Source organism: Drosophila bipectinata, chromosome 2L (genome assembly GCF_030179905.1).
Source record: "Drosophila bipectinata strain 14024-0381.07 chromosome 2L, DbipHiC1v2, whole genome shotgun sequence".
NCBI classification, from domain to species: domain Eukaryota; kingdom Metazoa; phylum Arthropoda; class Insecta; order Diptera; family Drosophilidae; genus Drosophila; species Drosophila bipectinata.
The window spans coordinates 13130182-13136073 of record NC_091736.1 but is presented as its reverse complement, the minus strand read 5'-3'; positions in this window follow the sequence as shown (position 1 = coordinate 13136073).

The window sequence follows — 5892 nt, the reverse complement described above, 5'->3', positions numbered from 1 at the left end:
GCTGGGCGGAGCGCATTCGTGACCCGTTATCATTTGGGGCAACCACTCGAGATGGCCTGCCTGTGTGCGGTCGCGGTCAACTGGAAGCCATCTGTTATCCAGCTACCGCCCTCTCGCCTTAACCACAAAACCTGCCACGCCTATCCGCCTAGATCGCCCTTGGGCCGGCCGGCCAGAATGCGTTCCACATGGCGGCAGGCCAAATTACATTTCTCGGCAAATGGCAAATGGAGAATGGCGTGATTGCACACGCAAATGCGCTCCGTTGTTTATATGCGTAGCAAATAGATTTATGCCCTCGTATTTTACACGCTTAATTCCTTAAGGGAAAGCCCCAGAGGAGCAGTCGCAGCAGCAGCACCAGAATAAGCAGCTGAAGCACTTGCTTCATCACAGTGAGAAAAAGTATGTACTTGTCACTAGAAGTGCCTTAAAATAATACAATAGTTTCCAAGAGCTCAGTACATCAAGCATAATATTTCTGCTCATTTTTTTAAGAAAGTTCCTAATGCTTCATTTCCAGAATAATCCTCTTTTTAAAGTGCATCTACCCCTTTAACTCTCCGGATCCCATTTAATCTCCCACACTTTCCGTATCTAGCTCTAAGCATTTCCTGTGTTTTTTTTTGCAAAGGAGTGCAGTGTGTTTGGAAGTGTGGGGATGCCTCAGCTTACTTGGGGCTATTCATGCCAGTGCTTAAATTACCCAATGAATTATGATTCAGCTCAGATTAAACAAAAATTCAAAGAAATAGGAAAATTTGTAGAGAACTACTCAACCATTAGTGGAGTCCTCAGCCAAGTGTCGCCGGCGCTGGGATTGTTGTTTAATTTTCCGGACTGTCCATTAATCACCTTTCGCCCTGTTTGAATTGGCGTTGCTTTATTCATGCGGCCACAGCCCCAACGGGTATTATATATTTTTTTTTCAGCCAGCCTGACATTCGAAATTTTCGAGTTTTATAAATGGGCTACGAAATGGCCTAGGCATCCCACCATTCCGCATCCGTCCAACCCTGCCCCAATCGACCGCTTAATTTATTTGTAAATATTAACACATAAATTGCTCGTGGCGAGTGTTTCGCGAGGCTGTTGTTCCGGGGGATTTGTGTGGGCTCTCCGGACATTCATCAATATTTTATTGGCCCCATAAGCTTATTAATTGCCTGGGCTACCTTTCTGTGGGGATTTAATTAGCCGGCATTGGCATTGCAATTGGATTACCGATACTCCGGCCGTCCTGAAATCCAGACCATTCATCTCCATGGATGATGGACGGACGGGAAAGAGTTCTCCCGCCATATATGAATGCGGAATTCGCATCGTAATACTAACCACAAAACCAAAGGGAATGACAGTCCTGATGGAACGGAATGGGATGGAATGAAACGGAAGAGGAGGCGAGGAATGAAATGGAATGGAGTGACAGCTGCTCCTGACAAGTGCACAAAAATGAGTTTCATGAGCTGGAGTCATCCGGATGGAGTCCGAAAATCAGGACCATCAGGACCTCTCATAGACTTTGAATACTCTACTCTAAATTTATTAAAAAAAAGGATAATGTCTAAATATTAATAAAAGACATATTATGATAGATGATTTAAATATTTTCTTTTATTATGGATCTTTTTCTTCATAACTAAGAGTCTAGACCAGAAGACTCCACTAGTTTAAAGGGTATTCAAGCATTTCTTGTTCCGGCCTGGCTGAGTGGCAGCTGCTTGGCACTCGGACATTATGTGTGGCTCCAGCTAACCGTTTTGCATTCCTCCCCTCAGGCAGATAAAATCCTTCATCCATCCCCCATCCGCCCATCTGGACACATGAAGATGACGTGACCCCCACCACGCCGCTTCAGGGCCCAGCACGACGACGATGATGATGGTCTCTGGCCTGGCAAGCAGCTCATGCTGAAAAATCCTGTTGACGAGGATAAAATGCAAAAACAGAGTGCGCGCCGGGCTAGGCAGAGGAGTTAAGTGAAGTGTAGACACTCTGTCGGGATCTGTATCAAAGGACGGAACTTGGCTCCGGATAAGTTTATTGTTGTATGTGCCACACGAATTGTTTTCTGGTCAAATCTGTCACTCGGCCTGTCCAACTGTCACAGACCGAAAAAGAGAAAGGAAAGTAAGTTTTGGGCTTAGGAAGGACACTATATCGAGCCTAAATCCCAGGACCAGTTGAACTTTAGCCTCCTCAGCTGGATGTTTGAAGTAGATTGATGATTGCATTGTGCTGAATGGGGAGAGAACAGTGTCATAAGCCCATAAAGGCAGAGGAAATTGAAAATAAAATCTGGAAAATAGGGCCCACCTGATGACTAACCAGGGGTCGGTCGGAAGAAATAGGAAATACATTGCATTTTCTGGCCAGTTCCTAGTGAGCTCATTGTAAATGAAACCACTTCGATTACAAGGAACTCCAAGACGATTGGTCTGAGAAAATAAACCCCCGCGGCTTGTGCTTATGGCCGATTACCCACAAAGACATTTCGCCGACAGCTGTCTGGCTGTCTGGAGCTGGCTGGAGCTGGCTGGCTGGCACCGTCCTCCTCCTCCTGCCGCCTCCCGCCGCCGGCACCATGCTGATTTCAATTTCTCGCAACGCAACATGAAACGCTACAAAATAATAATGACTGGGATCGAGACCGGGCACTACCTTCGATCCAAGTATTCAAGGGGCCTTGCGCATTTCTTGACTTCTCAATGATAGAGCGCTGCATTTGTCGGCTTCTTTTTTTTTTCTGCCGTCTCGGGGATTTCTTTATTATTGTGCGTTGATTCGGCGATCCATCGATGCAACCGCATGTGGTCGCAACTCGGAGCCGAATAAAAAAAATGAAAAAGAAATAAATGGGCTTGGGAGAGAAACCGCTCGCTCGCTCCTCGTCCGATCGGTTCATTCATGAAAACCCTCGACTAATTCAAGCTGAAATGTGTGAACAACACAACGGAGGAACCAGTCTAATGATTAATGTATGACCATGGAACTCTCTCAACTCCATTTCCCGAGCCATCTGCCCCATCCCCCGGCCAGAAATCCAGTAGCCATGCTGCGCTGTCGATCGCACTGAGTGTCATTAAGGTTGACTTGAGCGCAGCTGGAATCGCCTACGGACTCCTAACTAAGTAGAAGAACTTTGTTGCGGAGAAAATGTCAAATCGTTTTTAGCGCAAAATGCGATTTGGTGTAACTCAATACAGGCCCACTTTCCTGGCCGTAATTGCCAGCCAAGTGAGTTCATTTGAGAGATGCGTTCATGCATCATGCATGATGGCCGCGAATGGGGAATATTGGGCATCCGGGCATCATGGATCATGAGTTGGATACTGTTTGATGACGGGGCGTAAATAAATCCAATTTGTAGCGCGCGTGAGCGTTTGACTGTTATTCCAACTTAGACTCAATCCTCCATGCTCCATCCATCCAAGATCGTTTATTGTCTTGGTTTTCCGGTTGCCACAACATGTCAATCATGCTGTTTGCCATATTAAACTGACTTCCCATTGTTCGTCTCCTATATATTCGCCATAATTTAGCGTGATCGGTTCGTTTTGCAGCTTTGGCTGATGATTTTATAATGGGATTGTGTTCCAGCCGGTCGTAGATGATCAAGACGATGACGGCGCAAGGTGCAGAATACTATGGTTCGAGGAGCGTGACGAAACCGTCTTGATTGGAAGTAATTATGATTGTATTTTTAGATTATTTAAGCTTGACTATGATACATTTATATAAATAGCTTTCAAATATATAAAAACCAAGTTCTTAAAAATTATTAAAAATAGGTTTAAATATTATCTAAATAAATAAATAATAAACTAAAAACCCATCCAAAACCAAACACAATCTGGAGAAAAGACGTCGCTTTGGTTAAACGATTGGAGGGTAAAGAACGAGTAAACCCAATGAAGAAACCCAGGGACAGATACTGAGAAGGCAGACCCACCAGAACCACTTGTTTTATAGCTGGCTATATTTTTGCATGTCATGGGTTAAGGCGGGGGAAAAAGAGGTTTAAGGGAAAGCACCGCTGCCACCGCCACTGCAGCCGACTCCGCCTGAAAGCGACAAAAAGACGTTAATCACGTTGAGTTATGTGACATTCTTATATCTCTGCGCCACCAAAGTGTCACGTACGCATTTGTTCCAAGCCAACCACTTTGCTTTTCGGTGGGTGGGTGGATGTCAGTACGTTTGGCTGGCAGTGGGTGGTGATCTGGTGGCTGGGAAGTAGGTAGCTGTTGCTGCTGTCAGTCTGGCATTGTTATTGCTGCGGCTGCTGCTGTTGTTATTTGCTGCAATTTTGCAGTTTTCTTTTCTACCCGCCTGGTTTCTTTTCAGCCAGTCTGTTTGGGTTTTTATCGCCTGGATACCAAACAGAAACTGAACTGAACTGAACTTCACTTTAAGCAGCTTCTTCTTCCGCTGCTTTTCCAGCATATGCCACATACTCCAGCGAAGGGCTTTCCGTTTCCATTTTCTTTTTTTTTCAAAAAGTTTTCCGTGATTTTTTCCACTCGTGCTGCAAAACACGACACAAGACAAAAGGGTACTTTTCTGGTCTGCTGTTGCTTTTGTCATGTGTGTGTGATGTTGGTTGTGGCTGTTGATGTTAGCTGTTTGTAGTTGTTTTTCTTTTTGTTTGTCATTTCTTTTGTTCCTTCCATTGTCAACACTCTCTCCTTGCTTGTTTGCGGCTGTTTTGGGTGCAAATTGCAGTTTTGTTGGAACAAATGCGATGGAAACAATGCCCCCAGCAACACCACACACTACTATACGTTAGCAAGAAACCTTCCTTTCCATTTCGCTTAACTTTTCACTTTTTCAAGTTATTTCAACCAAGGCAACAAACAGCCCAGGTTCTGTGTGTCTGCCGTCGTTTGATTGTCTGCCCTGCCGCTGACAGTTTGACTTATGCGGCTTATGCAATCTCCAAATGACTCTTTTCGGTGGCTGCAATCGCAGATGGGTCCTTCCCGGCAAATTACTTCTTTCTGAAGAGATAATGGTGAAGGGTAGACGGGCAATACTACTAAGGTGTGAAGAAAAAGTTACCTTAAATTCAAATATTGAGGCTTTGATTGAAAATATGAATTCTTTAAGTTACAAATCTTAGGTGAATCTTGCACCTTAAAAACCCAAGAAACCCCTTATTTAGAATTAAAGTACTCGAAGATCTTAGATCTTAGAAGGTGTAACATTCGTTGATAGGAGAATTAAATGCAACAATATTCAAATTTTCGTAAAAAAAAACAATGCGTGGAGTCTTGTTGATCGAGTTAAGAGCATTGTGGCTTTAAAGCACTTTTTTGGGACACCTTTATGTCAATATTTAATCCATTTTGTATCGTATTTGGAAAAGGAATACCAATCACGAATCGGGGCTTTAATTGCTTTCAATCTGCATTAAAATATTAAGCGAATCAAGAATACTTTTTTTTTTTTTCTTCTATTTTTGGCCAAAATCATGATGTTACCCCTTTGAAAATTTTCGAAAAATGGTTAAAATTTTAGTTGCCCAGGTTTTGATAGACAATTAAAGCCTAAAAAGTTCTAAGATCAGGAAGGTATTCAATTTTGGAATCTGCCAAATATTAGCCAAGTTACACACATTTTTTCATTCAAAAATCGAAAAAACTGAGATGATTTTTTAATTATTTTTTTACTTGTTCAAAATCGTAATTTTTTTTATACCTTTTTATAAATATCTTAACTATTTCGCAACCGATTGAAAAACGGAATACCATTTATAAATCAGGACTCAAACCCACGCCGATCTGCATACAAGAATAAAAAAAGTCGACGCGAAAAAATTTTGATCAATTTTTGTCCAAAATCATGATGTTACCCCTTTCAAAATTTTCGAAAAATAGGTAAAATTTTAGT